Source organism: Aethalodelphis obliquidens, unplaced genomic scaffold, assembly GCF_003676395.1.
Source record: "Aethalodelphis obliquidens isolate GAN/ISIS:26980383/991018 unplaced genomic scaffold, ASM367639v1 scaffold19, whole genome shotgun sequence".
In the NCBI taxonomy this organism is placed as follows: Eukaryota; Metazoa; Chordata; class Mammalia; order Artiodactyla; family Delphinidae; genus Aethalodelphis; species Aethalodelphis obliquidens.
The window spans coordinates 6,924,842-6,948,061 of NW_020837963.1; positions in this window are offsets into that span (position 1 = coordinate 6,924,842).

A 23,220-nucleotide genomic window follows, 5' to 3' on the forward strand; every position below is an offset into this window, starting at 1 on the left:
GGGTGACTGGTGGAGGTAGCAGGCTGTGGGGTCAGCCTGCCTGCATATATTTTTTTATTTATTTAACATCTTTATTGGAGTATAATTGCTCTACAATGGTGTGTTAGTTTCTGCTTTGTAACAAAGTGAATCAGCTGTACATATACATATATCTCCATATCTCCTCCTTCTTGTGTCTCCCTCCCACCCTCCCTATCCCACCCCTCTGGGTGGTCACAAAGCACCGAGCTGATCTCCCTGTGCTATGAGGCTGCTTCCCACTAGCTAGCTATTTTATGTTTGGTAGTGTATATATGTCCATGCCACTCTCTCACTTTGTCACAGCTTACCCTTCCCCCTCCCCGTGTCCTCAAGTCCATTCTCTATGTCTGCGTCTTTATTCCTGTCCTGCCCCTAGGTTCTTCATAACCATTTTTTTGTTTTTTTAGATTCCATATATATGTGTTAGCATACGGTATTTGTTTTTCTCTTTCTGACTTACTTCACTCTGGGAGAAGTCATAAAGATCAGATCAGAAATAAATGAAAAAGAAATGAAGGAAACAATAGCAAAGATCAATAAAACTAAAAGCTGGTTCTTTGAGAAGATAAACAAAATTGATAAACCATTAGCCAGACTCATCAAGAAAACAAAGGGAGAAGACTCAAATCAATAGAATTAGAAATGCCTGTGTTTAAACCCCATCTTTGCCACTTACTCTCTGGAATATCTCAGGCTGAGGTATTTACCTTTCCTGAGCCTCATCTCAAAAATGTTGTCTCCTCATCTATAAAATATTGTTACTATTATTTGCCTCTTGGGACTGTCTTGGGCTTAAATGAGATAATATGATTGAGAGGGCTTAATTTTGAGGGTCTGGTGTAACGGAGATGTTTAATAAATGGGAACCATTGTTATCATTGTTACCATCACCAACCTCATCTCTAAGGCTTCAGCTTTGGGCTCTAAGGCTTTGTGTTTCTGTGAATTGTTGTACAAAACTAAGGACCTTTTTATGAAATGAATTAACTATCAGTGGGCATTTCTCTTTACTCCTGGATTTTCACAGGTTTTCTCCAAATGATGCACATTAGAGTTAGCCCATCCTGGGTAAAACAGTTTAAACATAAGTAAGATGTAGGGTTCTGTAATTTCAGAGGCAATATTAAAGTAACTCTTTTGCGACAGAGAAAACAATTTCAGTCTTTTAATTCAAGGAGAAAATGATTCAATTTTTTGAGGCTGCACATGGCAGGAAATAACACGCAGAGTTTATAGCACTTGAAATAGTTAACAAGAAGGATAAGCAGGAAAATCCCATGATATGACTTTTTGTCAAACTTGACTTTCCAGGGATTAAAGCTGCTTTGAGTTTAGACCTATGCTTATTCCAGTTTGTTTAACCCTTGACAGCTCCAGTCTGTTCCACTCAGTAGTTCCACATGAGGGGGTCATATGACAGAGCCGATGAAGTGACAATATAGAACTGTGTGATCGTGGAACTGAGAGGCCAATCGATGTTCTACCTAGAATCGAATGGAAGAAATGTAACAGGGCTTTGGATCCACCCACCCAGCTTATGATTTAAAATCCCCTCTAGCAAATTCCTGTTAAATCTTTACTCCGACTTGTAACCGTAAGACCTTTGATATCCATCTTGTTTTCTAGCTCTGTAATGATTCTTGTTTATAGAACCTGAAAATCTTAGCACTGAAGTGATGCTCAGAGTTTATGCAATGCCAGAGTCTTCTTCACATCATCCTTGCTGGAGTGTTACTGCTCCTTCCTGACCATGTCCCGTGATGGGGAGCTCACGGCTTTGTTAGGAGGCAGCCATTCCTTTGGAGGAAAGAACCAACTTACTTGAAAACTTTTTCTTTTGCCCTGAAACTTGCTTTTCTGATATATGTGTATTGTACATGTGTGTATATAACTGACAGCCTTTTTTACCTTCCAGATCAATGCCGTATAAATTTGATCCCTCTTTGCATGTGGTCTCTGAAATATTTGAAGCCACCCCACCTCTATCTTCAGCCTTAACATGCTCTGCTCTCTCAGCATCCCTCATACGTCATGATGCCCTTTACCCTCCTGGTCACTGCCCTCTGGGTTTCTTTGGTTTTGATGAAAGTATTTGTAGAAGTGAGTGAACCAAACCAGTTATACCCTGTGCCTACTCTCATTCTTCTTTTTCCATTTCTCCCCATTTCACTTTAAAAGCTGTATGTGATACCCCCAATAATGGCTTGATTCATGTTGGGGAAAATAAGAGGAGGAATATATACAGGCTCTTAAGTTCTATTTCTCTGCATACATTTCTGTATCAAGATGGCTTCTAAAAATAGTTTTGTAATAATAATTCAGATGTAAATCTGGGGTCTGCAAAGTCTCTCAGGCCTTTTCCAATGGCCATTCCTGTATTTCAGATCTTTATCATAAACCTGGGGATAAATGCTGCATCTTTTATTTATCCTTACTACATTTCCCTTGGCTCTGAGGATGCTTGTGCTGGGGTTTTTTAATTACCTCTAAAATGTATTAAGGTACTTTAAAAATCTATTGCTATCTTTAGAAATGTTAGAGATCACAAGCAATTAGGCACCATCTACAAGCCTGGCGAGAATGCATTTGCTTCGCTGATAACAGTGTCATCATCGAAATGGAGTGAGCCCCGCGTGGGACAGGTGTTTGAAGGGATGGATCAGTGTAAATAAGACCATCCCAAACCTCGAGTGAAAAGGCAAAGACTGCTCTACAAAATACTGTCTAAAAGTCAGTGTGTGGGACATTTGACCCTTCTGAGATTCAGGCTCCTGGCTTGGGTAACTGCCTTTCTATAGTATGTCTTTCTATGACCCAAGCGGGTCAAGGTCATTACATGTTGCGTTTAAAAAAAAAAAAAAAGAAGGTGAATGGAAACTGAGCTGAGAAGTGCAAAATGTATCATTTTAATTAGGACATTCCCCTGCAAAAAGAAAGACCTATATGAAGGTCTTTCTTTTGTGAAGACTCATCTTTCTGTAAACCTGGATTAACATGACCCGGCTAGAGATTCCTAGCCTAAGGTGTATGAGATGCTATATTATATACCCATTAGTTTGTAATTATGATATCTGAAAAAATAGTGAAAAGTATTCATCAGAAAAAAATGAAATGATCAGCCATGATGTGTTTTTTAGTGAGTTATTATATTTACATGAACTGTCTCATCAAAATTCAGGAGTTTACATTCAACTGGACCTAGAATCCTTGACTCACCCGATGAGACAAGCAAATCTGAATTATCATTGATGACTGCCTCTCTCCTGCTGCGTCTTTGGAGTAATCCTTCCGTCCCCAAGCAGTGAGCACATTTATACTCAGGGAAATCTTCTTTTAGACATCATTTTTAACTACTTCATCCTTTTACCAAAACTGAGAACCACAAGCTAAATTGATGTTTCTCTTCCTTCTCCACACAGGGCTTTCTTTCTGCAGTGTTGGTGAGATAGGAAGCACAGCCTCAGGCCGGTGCACGGGGGCTTGGCCTAAGTAGGGATGCTGGATGCTGCAGAGTTGCCAGCCATGAAACAAAACCAGGGGCCTGGCTCTCCCGAGGAAATGCAGGCCGTGCAACTTCTCTGTTTGGGTTGGCAACAGGAGTCATGTGCTTTACTTTTGCTGAGGCCTGATCACTTGCTGAATATTTATTTGTCCCCAAGATTATTTAGTTATCCTCAGGAATCCAGGCTCTCCGGCCAACTTTTCTCCTTTGGCATGGGTTCCCAGTGGGGAATGTGATTGACCCCTTCTCCTTTCAGAAGGGGCCTTAATGCTCATCAGGTTGGAAGCATTTTAGTAGAAAAGCAAAAGGGGACCCAGGAGGACACATGACTTGCTAAAAGATAGCAGCAGTACTAAGACTAGAGCTTGGATCTTCTGATCCCAAATCCAGAGTTCTTTCTAGAATCTCTCAAACTCTGGGGAGCATATAAGTGCCTGAGGATCTCATTTAATAAAATACAGACTCTTAGATCTCCTCTTTAGAAATTCTGACGTGGAATTTTCCTGTTGAACACGAATCTCCGTGATCCGAGATGGCTTGTGTGCACTAGGTCACACTGGCTTATCAATGTTTACCTTCTACTTGCATTCACCCTGTGACGTTACTCAGTTAAATATGAAGATTGTTGTATTCCCTTACTTATTAAAAAAAGAATACAGCACAAAGAACATGGTAAAAACTTTAAAATAACTTACAGAAAGAAAAAAACCTACCCATCAGTCTATCTATCTACCTACCCTTTCTATCTATCTACCTACCTACCTACCTACCCATCACTCTATCTACCTACCCTTTCATCTTTGGAGATGTTATCTATTAACCCAATAATTCTGTTATCTTATTTTTACTTAAGCCAAGTAGCCTGTGTTATTTGACTTCCTAGGAAACAGGGTCCTCAAAATCTATTAAAGTGGAAAAATACTATTAATTTTATTGAGCATATGCTACATTACTGGGTACCGTGCTCAGTGTTTTACATGTATTCACTCATTTAATCACATTGACCTTATGAAGAAAGTCCTATTATTCCCATTTTCCAGATAAGAAAACTGAAGCTTGGAGAGGCTAATTAGCTTATGCTAAGTTTTCTGGTTAGGAAGCAATAAGGCTGAGATTCAAACCCTCCAACTCCAAAGCCTATGCTCTTCCTCACCACACTGCTTTCCAGGTGTGCAGACGAGAGTCAGAGATGCCTGAACATCAGGTCCTCACCTCCATGAAGAAAGGAGACATTCCTAAACAGAAAACAATCAAAGGACAAAAATAACAAGTGTACTTAATTTCTAAACTGTGTGCTAAAGATATATGGTGCTATAGGGAGTAAGAGTACGGACGTATCCACTGGGCTGGAAGCTTTGAACGCAAGGGAGGAAAATCGCACTTTATACTAATGGCAGAGGGTACTATGATAGGCGTGAGGGGCAGGGAGTAACTCAGTGAAATGAAAAGTCCCAGAGAGCCCCAGCCTGCCACGAAGCCATCCGTTTTGGCTGACTCTCCAAGCAGACCCTTTGCCAGAGCCACTGAAGATTTGGGATTTGACTCTTTTCTTCTCTCTAGAGCTGTTAATCAGCGCAGACAGGACCCCAGATGAGAGGAAAGAGGGATGACAGGCTGGAGGTTTGCGCTCTTAATAATTCAGGATATAGTGCTACCAGGAGAAAAACTTTCCCCAGAAATGAAATCTCCATTGTCCCCAGTGAGTTAAGTATTATAAAAGCTTTTCTTATGATTTCCTTGGAGTTTCCTCAGTCTCTCCCTCCTCTAAGTATCCACGATGCTTTCATTTGGCTTTAGCTTTAGACGCGCCATCGTTGCACGTGCTACTTATCACTGCCAATGACGTCAACTGACATTTACTGTCTTTTTTTGAAACTGAAGTATAATTCACTTACAATATTATATTAGTTCCATCTGTACAACATAACGATTTGATGCTTTTATACATTACAAAGTGATCATCACAATAAATCTAGTTACCATCTGTCACCACCATGACAATATTATTGACGGTATTCCCTATGCTGCATATTTCATCCCTAGACTCATTTATTTTATAACTGGAAGTTTGTACCTCTTAATTCCCTTCACCTATTTTACTCATCCACCCCCCTCCTCTCTGGCACCCTCTGTATCTCTGTTTCTGTTTTGTTTGTTTTGTTTTTTAGATTCCACGTATAAGTGAAATCATACAGTATTTGTCTTTCCCTGACTTATTTTACTAAGCATAATATCCTCTAGGTCCATCCATGTCACAAACGGCAGGATTTTGTTTTTTACATGGATGAATAATATTCCATTGGATATACATACCATGTTTCCTTCATCTGTTTATCTGTTGATAGACACTTAACTTGCTTCCATATCTTGGCTATTGTAAATAATGTGGCAGTGAACACAGGGATGCGTATGTCTTTTCGAATTGGTGTTTTCGTTTTCTTCAGAAAAATACCCAGAAGTGGAATTGCTGGATTGTATGGTATTTTTCATATTTTGAGGAACCTCCCACAGAGGCTGCCCCAGTTTACGTTCCCACAAACAGTGCACGAGGGTTCCCTTTTCTCCGCGTCCTCGTCAACACTTGTTATGTGTGGTCTTTTTTATAATGGCCATTGTGACAGGTGTGGGGTGATATCTCACTGTGGTTTTGATTTGCATGACCCTGATGGTTAGTGACGCTGAGCATCTTTTCATGCGTGACAGTTACTGTCTTGTACACTGCACTGTGCCGGGCACGGAAGATACTTAAGTCCCTGCCATTGGGTGTTTAAGCCCTGTCTGGGGAGATAGGACCCGTCCATAATACCAATTAGCAGCCCTTAGAGTTCACTGTGATCTCAGTGGACTTTATTATAAAGGGAGGAAGATGTAGGCCACAAATTAATAGGACAGACCAAAAGTGAGCCAGAGAGTAGGAGGACGGAGAGGCCCTGAGGACTGGCATGGCCTGGGGTGGGAGGGACTCATCTTCTAGAGAAGGCAAGCCTCAAGAGGGGGCTCTGCTGGTAGGACTGGAGTTATACAAGAGGCTACAGTGAGGGTGCTTCCAGCAGCTCTGTCTCCCTGCCTAGACCACAGCCACTGGGAGGGGTCCGGGTTCCCACCACATCTCCCCTGGGGCCCTGCCCCATGCGTTATACATCAGAGGCAGTGGCCATTGGGGTCCCCTGGGAAGCGGGCTCTGTGACAAAGATTTGTGTAAAGGGCGTTTGTTAGGGAGGGCTCTTGGGAAAGAAGAAAGAGGGAAGCAGTGTTGAGGATAAGTTGGGCTGTGAGGCTGTCCCAGTGACAGCCTCGTCTGACGCCCCGGGGACTTCTGCAGCTGAAATGTCCTTCAGAGTTGCCCCAGTTTGGAGGCCTTTATACTCTCCTGTCATCTTGTCCTTGGATGTGGGCTCTCCCGGGAGGGAGCACGACCTCAGCTCTATTCAGCAGAGACAGTTCCGAATGGGGGCCGCAGCCCCTGCAGCCAGTGCAGTAATTCCTCTGTTCCTGAAGGGGGCGCTAGGCAGCGGGGCAGATCCATCCCATGGGCTCTCCAGGAGCACTGGACACCTTGACTGAGAACAGCTCTCTCAATAGCCCTGGGTCTCTGACGGCACTTGGTCCCCGACTTGTGGCTGCGACATAGACAGAGTAGGGCTGGAATTGCAGCATTTGTTTAAAGAATACTAATTTTCCAGGCCAAGAAAGACCATTTTGCAAAGGGTTGAGTAGCAGCCACCACAAATGGCCAAGTGTATGGGTTTCAGGCTTCAAAATATCATCATCATTTGTAATGAGAGGGAATGGCAGTGTTCCCAAGCCAATTAGTGATTGTTGGGGAGGAATTAGTGACCTGTAAAGTCAGGCAAATGGTATCATTTCAGATACTGTTCCCCAAAGATTTTTTTTGAGAGACAGAGAGGCCTTGGAGTAAGATAAACATCTCCGTGTACACAACTGTTAGTTAATTCAGGAGCCAGCCTAGGAGACAAAATAATTTATGGTAAGCCTCCTTCCGAGGAGTTGAAATACTTTGGGTATCATTTCTCAGCCTTTAAGAGAGCTGTAGGAGTTAGGAAGGGGGCACTCACTCTATTTATTTTGTTGGAGATGGGGAGTCTCCACAAGGTGAGGTAAATTCCCTGAAGTCTCAGGTGAGGAAGTGGCTCATTCTGAGGCAGAACTTGGATCAGCCGGGTCTCAGTGCTTGAAGCACCAAGTTCCTTGGAGGCAGGGGGAGAATGGATCTAAAAAGATTGATAAACATTGTGCAGCAGGGTAGAGTTTTCCACAGACTCATTAGACTCCAAATGTGCATGTCCCCCAGACTTTCCCATTTGTGTAAATGGTAGTATAAACACCCAGTCAGTCAAGCAAAATCATTGGGAATCTTTCTTAATGTTCTTCCTGTCCTCATTCCTTACAGCTAACCTGTCAGCACATCTTATTAGTTCCACTTTCAGAATGTACCTTGCATCTCTCTCCACCTGCCACCTGCACCCTGACATCCAAGTCACCATCATCGCCCACCTGGAGCACCTCAGTGGCCTCCTTGCTGGTCTCCCTGTTTTCATGCTAACCTCCCCCTAATACATTCTTCACATTTCAGGAATCAGCCAGAAGGAACTTATCAGCATGCAAATTAGATCACATCACTCCCCTATTGAACACTTCATGGCTTCCTGGTGCACTGGAATAAAGTTGAAACTGCTTGTTATACAAGACCCTGTGGGTTCCTCCTCTTCAACCTTGTCCCACACTGCTCTTCTTGCTTCAGCCCCACCAGCTTCAGCCTCTTTCCTGAATATACCAACCTCTTTCCTGCCCCAGGGCCTTTGCACTTGCTGTTTTCTCTGTGTTGCTTGCTCTTCCTCCAGCTGTTTACATGGATGACTCCTTCTTCTCTTTCAGGACTCAGCCCAAATGATATCTTTTCAGAAAGGCCTTCTAGGTAAAATAACCCTCTCCCCTGAGATAGTTGTTACATCACCTGTCTCTACTTCCTATAAGGCCCTTATCACAATCTGATTTTTTTTTTTTTTTTTACTAAATCACTGTTTCCTTATATGTTGTCTGTCTTCTCTCGCTGCAATGTAAGTTCCATCAGAGCAGGGACCTGTCTGTTTACTGGTTTATTGTTGTATCTCATTGCTAACACAACGATGGAACATAGTAGGCGTGTAATCAGCATAGGGTGAAAGAATGAATGAATAAGTAAATATATGAGTTTTCTGGGGCCTGTTGTACAAATGAAATCAGAATACAGGAGCACCAGCTAAACTGAGATAGGATATACTGTATGATCCTATTTTCCTTTTCAAAAAAAAGTGTTATTATATCTATACAGCAAAGGCTAGAAGGACGTTACCAAAGTGTTAGCCAGGATCATCCGGAGTGTTCTGGTTATCCTTTGTTTTGTTTTTCTTATCTTTCTTATCTTACTTTATTTATTTATTTATTTATTTTGCGGTACACGGGGCCTTTCACTGTTGTGGCCTCTCCCGTTGCGGAGCACAGGCTCCGGATGCCGCGCAGGCTCAGCGGCCATGGCTCACGGGCCCAGCCGCTCCGCGGCATGTGGGATCCTCCCGGACCAGGGCATGAACCTCCGTCCCCTGCTTCGGCAGGCGGACTCTCAACCACTGCGCCACCAGGGAAGCCCTCTTATCTTATTTTTATATGGTGAATTTATAATCTTTTTAAAAGCAGCAGCTGTTTTTGTTGTTTTTCTTCCTAAACGTAGGAATGGCGAATCCTTTTGTGGAGTAAAGAATGAGCGTCATCTTTGTCTTTTTCCTAAATCCAACTTTTCATACCTTGGTTCACTTGCTTTTCATTGAATAGGCTGTGAATTAGGAGTTTTGTGGAGGTGATAGTGGTGGTGTCATTGGGGACAATGTTGTTTTAAGAAAAAGCCCTTCTCAGGTGTGCGGTTCCTCCCTGGAGGGCCCTGTCTGGTACACTCTCCTGGTGCGGCCTGCTGGGAAGCTGCGGCTGCCTTGGGGCCTCCGGAGAACCTGCTGTGTTCAGAAAAGAACTCTTGAGAGCGCCTGGTGGCCTGCTGAAGGAGTGTTGAGTCAGCCGTAAGTTCTGTCAAAGCACACAGCTGAGCCAGAGCCGCATCCTCTGTGGCTCTGAATTCCATTTGGATTCCCTAGGGTCCCAGCGAGAGAAGCTGAAGCTCAGGCCGCCCTAAACACTCAACCAGCTCTGTTCCTCCCTGAGCGGACTCGAGCACAGGAGAAGGTGAGGGGCGGGTACAGGTCAGGAGCAACTGACACTGGCCCTGGAAAGGCACGATCCGCATCGGGGAGGCCTGGCCTCCGTGACCTCAGGAGACCAAGTCTCGGGTGAGCAGAGTCCTGGGATGCTAAGGGAGGACAAAGGTGCTGGGCGTAAAATGCCGTGAGGTTTTTCTCCTTCCTCCCTTCGCCCTTGCCTCCTATCTTGATCTTTCTGCTTTCCTGGGCCCCCGGCATCATCCTCTGAGAGCCCCTACCTAGCCTCCTCCCTCCACAGACCCGCAGGAGGCGAGAACCAACATTCTGTAAATAAATGCGCATCAGACGCTTAGCAGATGAAAGGGCTGTGACACACGCAGCAGATGAGGCCAAGGGGCAGAACTGTCCCTTCGTCATGGAGATCCACTCGAAGGAGAGAGGACAGAGGTGCTGGTGCGGGCAAGACAAAGTGTAAGGCACGGACACCAGGGTAGAAGTGAAGCAGTAGATGCCCACATCAAAGGCCAGGCTGGATCCAGGACTGGGGAGGCCTGAGGCTTCTACCACATTGGAGGCTTTCTCAGAAAGAGGAGAGATGAGCTGCTAGGCCCCCTCCCAGGACTCAGAAAGGGGCCCTTGCAAGTGAGGAGCCCTTGGCTTGAGCTCTGTTAGTTTCCTGGTGTGATAGGGTTCTCCGGAGAAACAGAGCCTATAGAATGTGTGTGTGTATATAAATAAAAGTATATTTAGAGAGAGAGAGAGAAATATATATATGTGTGTGTGTGTGTATATATACATACACACACACACACACACACACATATATATATATATATATATATATATATATATATATATATATATAAAGAGATTTATTTTAAGGAGCTGGCTCACTTGATTTTGGAGGCTGGCAAGTTCAGAATCTGCAGGTGGGCCAGCAGACTGGAGACCAGAAAGAACGATGTTGCAGTTGAAGTCCAAGGGCGGTCTGCCAGCAGAATCCCCGCTTGCTGGGGAGAGGTCAGCATTTTGTTCTGTTGGATGAGACCTGCCCGTATTATGGAGGGCAATCTGCCTTACTCAGGGTCCCCTGATTTAAATGTAAATCTCATCCAAAACTCCCTCACAGAAACTTCCAGAGTAGTTTTTACCCTAATATCTGGGCACCACGGCCCAGCCAAGTTAACATAAAATTAACCATCACACCTGGTAAATCCTTCTCTGAACATGAGGTCGGCAGAGGGAAGCAGCTCTGTGGACCGAGCCATCGGAGAAGGCTTCTTGGGCATGACGGACTTGAACCAGCGTTAGTGGACGGATTGGCTTCATGGGGCCGGCTGTCCTTGTGTATCAAACCATAGGAGGGACTGGGGGTGGTGGTGGTGTCTGTGTCACATGACCCTCTACCAGACACCTCACCAGAGGCTGCAAGGATTCCGGGGTGGCTAAAGGGGTTGGTGGCCTTTGGCTCAAGCGGTCGTCAAGGCCATTTCTTGTGGCCTATTTGTCCCTATACCGTCCCACCATGGGAACCTGGTTTTCCTTTTTCTTGTCCTCTTTCCCCTCTTTTGTCTTTCTCACCTTTTCTTCCTGTCTTTGCCCTCCTCCCTCAGGTTAAACCTCAGACAAGACAAGGCCTGTCTGGCTCACCAGACGTCACGAGAGGCTCTAGCAAGTTAGCTTCATTCCAAATCCTTAGAATGAGCCACAGCCTCGGTCCATGGTGTCACTCATGCACCCAGGTCTCCTTGATGTTCAGAGAAAGCCTTCACTGGGTTTCCCCCACCCGGTGCCCGTGTGGCTCTTTGCTGATATAATCAGTGTGTGATGTCATTCTTCATGCAGGTGTAGTTTAAGGGAGCCTCTCTGTGTTCCCTGTACAGGGAAGCCAGCCTCCTGGCTCTCCCAAGGCCCCCATCAATCTGCAAGACAAATGGGTATTTTCATTAAGCCCTTTACCTACAGGAGGGCAAAGCATTCCAGCTCGGCACTTTTGTATCCCCCCCCCTCTAGTCTTGGCCAAAGTGGCTTCTATTTCAACTCCTGTTGTATTTTCGCAGCTGGGTCCTGCCTGGACCTCCCTCTGGGGGGAGGTTCTAGAAGGAGAAAGCTGACAAAAATCATCTGAGGAGGGTACAATGGGTAGCAATGGCCCAGTGAGGAAGAAGCCACTCCCTTCCAGAACATTCCTTCCTGCTCCTTGCCACCAGCTTCAGAGTCAGCCTGGGGTCCGGAGGAAGGAGGGGCTTCAGCCACACTTTCTCCTTCTTCCAAAACCCAGCCTTGAGATCCTTCTAATTTGAGAAAGAAGTCAAAACACTCCACCACCGGGGTGCATTCAAAGCAAAGTCGTCTGGTTGTAATGGTCCCTTGCCTGCATTTTGTACTGACAGCGTTCGCCACTCTTCTCCACAGCACCCTGATGAGGAGGACAGGGCATGTTATCACCCCTATTCTGGGGAGGGGAGGGGAGGCCCGTGAGTGCCAGGACTTGAACCAGATCCCGTGGCCAGTGCTGCCTGCCCAGGAATGACGCAAAGGGCAGGGTCTCCCTTGGCCGTGACTTTGAACGGTGTTTACAGGCTGCTCCGGAGTCCTGGCTGCACAGGGTGATCTCTCCTAATTTCTTGGGGCCTGATGGAAGAATCTTTGTGAAGTCAGTGAGACAAGTCTGGGGACGGCAGCATCCCCTGTGAGGTATTAGACTCTGAGTGTGAGCCTCAGGGCCCGGAATGAGCTTCCACCAGGCCATCTCCACGCCTCTGTCCCCTGTGATGACTTGTGACTCTCACGCTGAGCTACGGTTCCTGGGGGATGGGGTCCGGGGAGGAGGGAGGGCTGGTCTCCGTTGTAGCTCTCCCCAAATGCCAAGTTGCAGCTAGCTCAGCAAGAGAAGGAGAAGCAAAAATAGTGAAAATCTGTGAATTAATAAAACAGCCTTGAAGCAACCGCCAAAATGTGTACAAATCATGAAGTAATTAGAAGTGTGAAGAATTCTATCGGGTTGGCTGTTTCCAAATCCAGCATCTGATTGCTTGAGGAGGCCAAGGGCTGGCAGGCCAGGGGAGTGGAAATTCTTTCCATTGCATTATGATCTTGCCTCCTTGGAGCCTGGGTTTCTTGAAACCCTTTTGGGGTCCGGGCAGTTGCTCAAATCAAATGTGCACCTTCCAAAGGCCCATTAGCACATGCAAGACCTAGTAACTCCAGTAACATCTTATAGTTTAGAATAAAACTTTAAGGTGTCACGGAGTAGTTGTTGCATCAGTGGTCTTATTTAATCTCACTATCACGAAATATTTTTATGTCAGTGTTTTTCAGAGGAGGAAACCCAGGTCCACAGAGTGAAGTGATACAAACCCAACTCCAAGAGCTAACTAGCAGCAGAACTAGGGCCAGATCCAGGGTCTCCTGACAACCCTGCCAACCTTTCCCTCTCCCACCCACATTCTTCCTTTGGACCCTGCTGTGTCTCCCAGCAGTGCTAGGTATTTGTATCTCACAGTTCTCATGGCTAGCGGCTAGCTGCAGTTCTGTTTGGCCATGGTGTTAAATTTAGATAAGATGCTTAACCCATTTGTTTGATTAATAAACTAAGGCTCAGGCACAGTTAGCTATTTGTTGATTTTAGTTTCATTTTATATCCAGATTAGAGTGGGGGAGGAGAAAAGGATCCATTTTTCTTATCTTTTTGGAAACACTTTATGGAGAGAGGTTTCAGGTCTTAAGTCTTGTCATATACCCTGTGAGGAGGGATAGAAACAGTACGTGCTTAGAGTTTCTTTGTTTGGACTTGTTCTTTCTGGGCTGTGGGGACTTTAAGAGTAGGTGCTGGGCTTCCCTGGTGGCGCAGTGGTTGAGAATCTGCCTGCTAATGCAGGGGACACCGGTTCGAGCCCTGGTCTGGGAAGATCCCACATGCCACGGAGCAGCTAGGCCCGTGCACCACAACTACTGAGCCTGCATGCTCACTCAGGGTTGAAATGCAGCCTGCTCAGAGTTAGAAATTCTGAGAGCAGAAATCAGAGCAGAACCCTGAGAGAGTCATGTAACGAGCTTGACGTGTGTTGTTAATTCCCCAAGCGGCAGCGAAAACTCCTGGGAGGATGGGGTTTACATCGTTTATAGCCAGACTGAGCAAACAACAGTGTGATTAAGTTACATGCATTAGCGGGCTCCATAATCAGAATAGAAACGTATGTGTTAATTTGGGATGGAAAGTTTTCTACAAAGCAGCGGCCGCTTGCACAGACTCGTGGGAGAGGAAATGGGGAGTCAGGAGCGGTACCGGCTCTGGAATTTGAGGTGCCCAGTGCAGAAGGAAGATGTGGCCCCTTGTTTGAAAATTAAGAACTTCAATACAGCCACAGCAGACGTTAAACCAAGTGCAAGGTCCTTCTGAGCGTGGGTGGGGTACTGTAGGGCTGCATCGGTCCGAAGCCCTGGAAGCCACAGGAGAAGGGAGGTTATGAGCCGGGGCTAGAGGGTTCTGCGTGCACCGAATGGCGCTGCCTAGAAGGCCAGAGATGAAAGTTGTTCAGCGTATATTTCTGGAGTCACTCGGATGCCCCGACTCGGTTCCAAGCTGCGGGGATTCCGTAGGGAACAAGCAAGAGCTGGCAGGAGTGGGGGTGTTTCTGCGGACTCTGGCATCAGACCGTCAGCCCAGAGAGCTTCAACCTAAGCTTGTTCCTTTTCTCTCTGTAAATGGGCTGAATGATAAAACGCCCACCTCTGCTGTGAGGACTAAACACATTACCAGCTATCATGTGCAAGTGTGTGGACACATCAAGGGCTTTAATGAATGTCGGCAAAGAAGACAGGCAGGTACACAGTCATGATGCCTGATGGGGAGGGAGCCGGAGGACGGAGTTGGGGAAGGCCGCCCTTCCAGGCATTCCGTCTGCCTGGATCCTGGCTTGTTCCCTTTGGATGGATACTGAGACTTGGGGGTCTGACACCACAAGCTATTTCCTCCTCTCACTCCCTCTAGACCAGCCTCTCATTGCCATCCTGGGGATCCAGGGGTGCTCTGGTGCTGACCAGACCTGGCCTCTGTGTCCACAGAGCCATCCTCTCCTGACTCATCCTTGAAGGTCCTAAAATTATGCTCTTTTCTTGTCCTGCACTTGCCAGGTTCTCTGTGATCTCCTGGATAAAGTTTTATTCCTTATCCTAATATTCACAGCCCTCCCCCATCTGACCACACCTGTCTTGCCGGCCATGCCCCCTCCCATCACTACATTATGCAGAATCAGCTTCTCACCCTCACTTCATCAGCTTCAATCATTTTCTTCACCTGAGAGCCTCCCTCACCTGTGTTTGCAGTCAAATTCAATTCCGCGTAAGTGGACTGAGTGCCTCCTACGCGCCTCCGGTAACAGAGTACAGCTGATCTTCATTATTCACAGATTCTGTATTTGCCGATTCGCCTACCCACCAACATTTATTTGTAACCCTCAACTCAGTATTCCTGGTGCTTTCACTACTCTTCACGGTCGTGCAGAGCAGAAAGGCAAAAATTTGCGTCGCCCGACGTGCACGTTCCCAGCTGAGATCCAGCAAGGTAACACTGCCTTCTTGTTTCAGCTCTCAGACTGTAAACAAGCATCCTTTCTGCGTCTATTTAATGCCACTTTTGTGCATGTTGGTGCTTTTTTTTTTTGGCGGTCCGCGGGCCTCTCACTGCCGTGGCCTCTCCCGTTGCGGAGCACAGGCTCCGGACGCGCAGGCTCAGCGGCCATGGCTCACGGGCCCAGCCGCTCCGCGGCATGTGGGATCTTCCTGGACCGGGGCACGAACCCGTGTCCCCTGCATCAGCAGGTAGACTCTCAACCACTGCGCCCAGGGAAGCCCAGTATGTTGGTGCTTTTTGTCGATGATTTCACTGTTTAAGTCCTCCTAAGTGTAGAGCTCAAGGTCTGTCTAGTGTTCCTATGGGCAAGGAGACTGTGATGTGCCCTAAGGAGGAGATACATGTAGCACACATATGATAGGCGTCCTTCAGGCATGCGTTATGGTGCTGCTGACCCTGAGTTCAGTGTTAATGGATCCACAGTATGGTACATCCAGAAAAAGGAAGAGGAAATTCAGCAAAATGTATGTAAGGCCGCTCCATAGTTTTGACCAGAGGCTCCAGGGGGCCCGACCCTGTATTTCCCCTGGGAGCAGTGGTTCTGTAGTAACTAATTCAGTGTCTGTGGAGACGTTGTAGCACATAACTACCACGAATAAAGGGAGTCAAGCTTGCTGCCCCCGCCCTCCCCTGAAAAAATGTTGTGTTTCTACTAAGCATCAGACATCATTCAAACCCCTCTGGTACTTTGTAGCTTCCTGCTTGATCCAGACCAGTGCTCTCTCTGTCCTGTGAGCTGATTTTGCATCAGTGTCTGTGCATTTTATTTAATACTCACTCAAACTCTGCCTTCTGATGCCCCATCATTGTTATTTTTAACTTTCCAGGTATGGCCCCCAGGTGGACAGTAAGTCCCTTTAGGGAAAAAAACCATGGACCCTCACACTGTCCTTCCCGGGGAGGCGGTCACTGAAGTTGTGCTGATGCCAAAGGTGGAAAAATTGTTAGAGTGGAATGTGCTTGCAGAGAGATACTAGACACAGCGGGGAATAATACAGCAGAGCCTTTAGCTGCAAGAACCACCTCAGAGCGCCTGCCCCCGCCCCCCAGGGATGTGTGAGAATCAGAGATGTTTGTAAAATCACTTTTGTAAACTTTGGAGGTGCCACGTGAGTGTTCTTTGCTGTTGACATCTGTGGGTGGCCATAGGAAGGGATCACTGAGAGTGGGGGCTGCCTGGGGTCTCCAGGCCAACAGGGCACTCGTGGGACCTGGGAGGCTGACTCGGCGCCTTTCCAGCCAGGATCCCACCAGATACTTGGCAAACCTGCCAAGTATCTCGTGCTGCTGAGGGGAGAAAGTGAGATTTCAGATGGCCCTGAGTTTGACGTCCTCAGGCTGCTGCCTGCCGGAACGGCTGCCTTCCCTCTGGTAGAGGCCATGTATTTCCCGTCCACCTTCACGTGGCCTGGAGTGGTCACAGGTAGGGGCTCGGCTGCCCAGTCCCTGCAGGGATTCTTGGGAGCCTGTAGGCTGCTGTGGTGGGCGGCACATACGCCTGTGTTTCTTCTTCTATTCATTTGAGAGAGGCCAATTTTTCTTCTTCTTGTTTGATTTCCACGTAATTACATTTGCAAGGTTTTTCCCTGCGTTTTGTCACAATCTACTGTCCTGATCTTTCCCTTTCCACTTTGGGGTGCCCTCTGCCCGTGGCATTTCCTCTACTGGTTCTCTTGGATTCTTTCACATTCCATCATGTGCTGTCTCTCGCTAAGGATCTTTATGAATGTTATTAAGCACCTTCTGGTCTTTAATCATTCCTTGAGGACGGAGACTGGGTCTGGTACGATACCAAGAAAGTCATAGATTTATTACTGTGATGTATTGAACTGATGGAGTCATTTATTGAAAACCTTAACAAAGGTTAAGGTTCTACACCTGGGTCCCTGGGGCAATAAGGAAATGGAGTGACTCATGTTCCTCACCTGTCCCAGGTGTCTGTGCGGCAGGGAAGCCTCAGCTTAGCTCTTTTCTACCCTGTGGTGAGGGGAGAGGCTGCTTGTGGCATGAGAGAGGTGGGAGGGACACAAGGAAGTCCCTGCCGAGTCTAGAGACCCTCGAGGGCACTGGGGGATCCTTTTCATCATGAATCTTTAGGAAAAAGAGACATCCATCTGCCTGGAACGGTTGCCTGGAAACGGGGACCTGCCTGGGAAAGGACAGCTGTTCCCAGGCAGCCTTGGCCAGGCCCCGTGGCCTGAGCTATTGTGGCAGGAGAGGTTGGGAGGTCCTGCGTCCCGGAGCAGTGAGCAGGTGTCCTGGTTGACTTCAATGTCATAACACGCACTGGCTCAGAGAATGTTCTCGTGCATCTCTAGGACACTTGACCACACGTGGGCTTCTGAGGGTTTGATTCTTGTCAGCGGCCTCCCTTTGTGCACTGGCTTACCGGGCCAAGCCACTTGGTCACGGTGCTGCTAAGCTAATCTCACTAACATACCTTGATCGTATCACTCAGAAACCCTCAGTGACTTCACACTGACGAAGGGATGAAATCATAGCTCCTTTCATCTTACTCTAAAATCCGTGAGGTCAGGGCCTCGCTCTGATATTCCTTACTGGTGTCCTCAGGACAGTGGATATGGCCGGTGATGGAATGCTGAGTGAGTGATTTGATCTGTGATCACTTCTGGAAGATGGCCGGACTCTAGAATGTTCTGTGTGTCTGCCGGCTCTCCATCCTAAGGTAGAAAGCACAGTCCAGCACGGTCAGGGTTTCACTGTGCCATGTTGCTTTGCTTATAATCAGGTGTGGGTGTTAGGAAGAATTCAGGGAACACTGTGCACTGAGCAGACAGTGTGAAGTTAGGGCAGATGTTGGGGAACGACAGTTTTGTTGGAGGTTGAAGTTCAGGTTTGTTTTTTCTGGGTCCCTGCCGCTCCTGCCTCTTCATATCTCCCAGGTGCATCATTTCTTTCCTTTGCCGACAGGCCTAATGAAGCCCGGCGCCTCCCTTCCCATCAGCCTGCAGCAAAGATGAGCGGGAGAGTTCTGAGCAGTGCTGGGCTCTGCTCCTGGAGAGGGCGGGATGTGAGCCCCTGGCACCATTGCTGACGTGGGGTTTGCCCGACACGTGCTACTTGTTTTCAACCTGGCTGTCAGGGTTTTTTCTCTTCAAGAAAATTGAGGAATGTGTGCTTTCAGAGTGAGTTCAAGGGCAAGGTGAGTTCAGTTCCAGGAGTGAGAAATCTGAGTGGTCCATTGTAGTGACTTGGAAAGAGGAGTACAGCATGAGAAGTCCGACATTCTTTGGCATTGATTTTGTTCCTAGATATTGGCATGGATCACATCCTGCCTTATGTCATAGTTGACTTACATCTTGTATTAGCGCATCAGCTCTTTTAGAGACGGGATTATCTGTCATCCATCTTTTATTCCACCATAGGCATAAGAGGTGTTTCTATGTGTCGTGGAAGAAGCTCTATGATCTGAGATAGCCAGGCTGAGTTCCTTAATAAGGGAGCCAGGGAACAACTAGGAACCAGGAATTACTAAGGATGAAAATATATTGGCTCAATATCCAAAGAATATTATCCCTATTACACCCGTGTGCTTTAGTATTTCTGTTCTAAATCCTTAAGGCCTAAGTTCTTGAGTCATTTTGCTACTTCCCCATCCTGTGTGACTAGACTCAGGTCATTCTGGATCTTTGACGCTCCAGAGAGGTGGTTCTCAACCCTGACTCCATAATAGACTCATCTGGGAACCACCCCTAAACACCCTGATGCCCAGTTAACTGGGACTCCCTGGGTAGGATCCAAGCCTCAGTAGCTGTCAGACTCCCAGGTGATTCCAGCACGCGGCCGAGGCTGTGCACGAGCTATTTGAAGGAGGGGAATCTGTTTTATTAAATCATTTTATCTCCAGGGCCTCCTAGAGTGCTTGGCACAGAGTATTCAGCAGATGTCAGTGCCTCCTGTCACCATCTCCTCATGGAAGTCACGTAACTTCAAACAACGTGATTCTAAGACCAAGCTCATCCCTCTTCCGGGGCTTCCCCGTCTCAGTATTTGCATCCCTGTCTGTCTAGTAGTACAAGCCAGAAGCTTGGGGTTCATCTTTGATGCCCCTCTCTCTCCTTCCGCCACATCCCAGTCCTTCACTGTGTTTGGGGATTATACACACTATATCTCACAGCTGTGCGTTTGTTTCCATCCCCACCAGCACATCCTCATCCACGGTCCTATCCTCGATCCCATGAACTACCTCAGAAGCTCCCTAGCCAGCTTCCTGAGTGCAGCCCAGCCTCACCAATCCAGTCTCCACACCACAGTCAGAATCATCTTTACAAAACGCAAATATGATCTTGTGGCCTGTTGATTAAAGCCCGTCAGTGACTTCCCACTGCTGTTGGGGACCAAACTCTTTAATCCGGTTAACAAGGCCCTGTGGTCTGGTCCTCAGGTCTCGGTGGTCTGGTCCTCAGGTCTCTGTGGTCTGGTCCACTAGACCCCAGGGTCTGACCTACTTTCTCAGTCTCAGTTCATTCCACTCTCTGCCACAGATTTGCACTCCAGCCACTCTTGCTTTCTTTCACTTCCTTGAATCCCCCGCTCCCTCCAGCCTTGGGGCCTTTGCACATGCATTTAAGGGAACGCTTTCCCGTCTCCCTCTCCCTCCTTGCCTTGTTAATTGCCCCTGACCCTTCAGTTCTCAGCTTAAGAACCCTTATCTCAGTGAAGCCTTCTCAGGCCCCAGCCCGAAACTTCTTTGTCCTGTGGTCTTGTGGCCTCAGGCTCGCTTCTCCATACTCGGTTACCTTAATTTGTAGCTCACCTTCCATCTGGGTGATTTTTTGACCCGTGTCTCTCTGCGCTGCCTGACTGCAGCCCCACGAGGGGCGGGGCCGCGTCTGATTTTGCTCCTTCTACCCCCAGTGCCGAGCAAAAGTCAGAACACCTAGAACGTGCTCAGTAAACCCTTGCTGACTGAATGCCTGGACACTCTTGCAGAGCAGCCCTAGGCATCTTTGGTCCCAGAGCTCCACGCCCAGGAGTAGCTGCTGGCTTCTCTTGTCTCCTCTTCTCTTAGGCAGGGGCTGCCCCTCCTGCCTGAGACCCTGTGCTGGTTCCTAACCGCACAGTCATATGAAAGATTCCACGTGACGTGTCTGCTTTGCCCTATTTTCAGCAACCTCCTAAAGATCAATGAATATCCATGCCCATCAATTGCTTTTCTATGGGAATCTTTTGATATTTCTTAACCTTCTTAGAACTTTCCCAAATCTTAATTTTTAGGGTTTAAGGTGTATCTTCTGTCCTGCCCTGTGGCTCACAAGGGATTTCAGGAGTTGCTCTTTTTAGTTTTGAATCCCGTCGCATAGTGTCTTATGTCATCCAGGTGCTTTCAGATATTAGTGTTTGTGGCCCCACAGTGATGCTCGGGGGGCTGAGTGGGGCGCGTGAGAGGATCTCTGTTTATAGATGAGAACACGAGGTCCAGGACCGCAGCCTCCCAATTCCCATCACAGCCTTCTGATTGCCTTTAATCCACTGCACACCCTCCCCTCACTTTAAAAGCCGCTAGAAACTAAACCCTGCATCCAAACATTTGTTTCTCTGAATCTCCCCACAGCAATGGATAGAACATTAGACTCCCGATTACCTGGTTTTGTGACCTTCTAAGACATTTCCCATCTCTGGACCTCACTTTACTGATTCTGAAAAATGAGAAGCTTGGATCAGATTATTAAGGATTCTTCAGTAATAATAACGGTGATGGTAATAATAACGGTGAAAATTAGAGTAATAATAATATTAGCTAATATTTATCGGGCACTTACCATGTGTCAAGTACTAAGTGTTTTACACTGTCTAGGGAAAGGCTGTGTTTTTCCTTTGTTCTTTTTCACAACACTTTTGATAGCAGACTGTATGGGGTTTCCTCTGACGCGGACCAATTCTGTGACACCAGCTGGGTGTCCTACAATTCAATTCAGTTCTGACACTGTCTACCTGGAGTTAACATCAGATTCTACAGGTGAAGGGCTCAGTCCCACAAGACTGCACCCATTTCAGACACCAATTGCAAGTCCAGGTTGTCACCTGTGCTTCTGACCAGCTGGGTATCAGAAGTTCCCTTGACTCTCTACTTAGATTCACTTAATTTGCTAGCATAGCTCACAGAACTCCAGAAAACGGTTTATGTACTAGGTTTCTGGTCTATTACAAAAGATATGAAAGGATACATAGGGTGAGATCCAGAAGGGTCCTGAGCATAGGAGCTTCTGTCCCTGTGGAGTTTGGGGTGCGCCACCTTCCAACACCGGGATGCATTCTTATTCAACAACCTGGAAACTTTTCAAACCCATACTTTTGGGAGTTATGGAGGCCTCACCACATAGGCATGATTGATTATTAACTTCCCTTGTAGCCCCTGTCTCCTCTCCAGAGCATGGCAGGTGGAGCTGAAAGTTCCAGGCATAGCAAGGCTTAGTCTTGTTGGTGACCAGCCCCCATCCAGGAGCCCACCAAGAGTCACCTCATTAGAACAAAAGATGCTCTTATAACTCAAGAAATCCCGAGGGATATAAGAGTTCTGTGTCAGGAACCAGGATCAAAGACCAAATATTAGCAGGAACCAGGTTCAGAGACCAATATATATATATTTCTATTATATATATTATTTATATATATATAATTAATATATATTATTTCCCATACATGTATAGCTCAGTTTTAAATTCTTTAATCCCCTCTACAAGCAACCAAGTAGGGATTTCTGTGGCTCACTTTTACAGATGTTGAAACTCAGAATTTAAGCAACTCACTCAAAGCCACAGAGCCAGGAAATGACAGAGCTAGGATGTGAACGCAGGATCACTGGCTCCAAAGCCCCCATTCTTCACCAGGTAAAGTAGAAGGCAGAGACCAGGCTTTGGAGTCAAAGAGATCTGGTTTGAGGACTGACTCTGCCACTTACCAGCTGTGTAATCCCAGCCAGGGTACTTCTGTACATCTGTTTTCCCATATGTAAAATGGGAATAATACCTGTAGCAGGTGTATCAGGTTGCTTGGGCTGCTCTAACAAAATACTACAGACATTTATTTTCTCACCATTCTGGAAGCTAGAAGTCCAAGATCAAGGTGTCGGCAGCTTTGCTTTCTCCTGAGGTCTCTCCCCTTGGCTTGCAGGTGGCACTGCTCACTGTGTCCTCACATGGGTTCCCTCTGTGCTCATGCATGTCTGTATCCTAATCTCCTCTTCCAATAAGGACATCCGTCATACTGAATTAGGACCTACCCATATGATTTTATTTTAATCACCTCTTTAAAGGTCCTGTCTCCAGATACAGTCATATTCTGCAATCCTGGGGGTTAGGGCTTCAACATATGAATTTAGGGGGGGTATGCAATCCAGCCCATAACAAGAGAGTTTTGTGCACCTTCAAGGACATCATGTTGGACAGAGTGCCTGACACATGTAGGCACTCGGTTAATGCGGGGTCCTTCCCCTCTCCTCTCACTGCCAGTTCTGACTGCGCATCCACCCCTGTTTTTCCTGGGTAATGATGAGACGTGATGCTCTGCTGGCAGCACGCGAGTGAGCACGGGGTGGAATCTATCTGTTTGGCAGATACTTTTAGGGTGGAAAAAAAATCTCTCCCTCCTTTTAGATTGTTTAAGGCAGGGTTTACAGCCCTAGAATTAACGCCAGAAGCCTTGAAGTCTTAGAAAAATGTTATGATAAAACACAAGCCTTCAAACTTGCATGACCTCCTTTGTCCAGGGATGGTTGCTTACCTTTCACATGTGAATTTCTCCTTTTCCTCCAGTAAGGCAGCACCTCCCTCCTCTTGCAGCTGAATAGCTGAGGCAGTAACACTTTGCATACAAACGGCAACAGGCATCTTGGA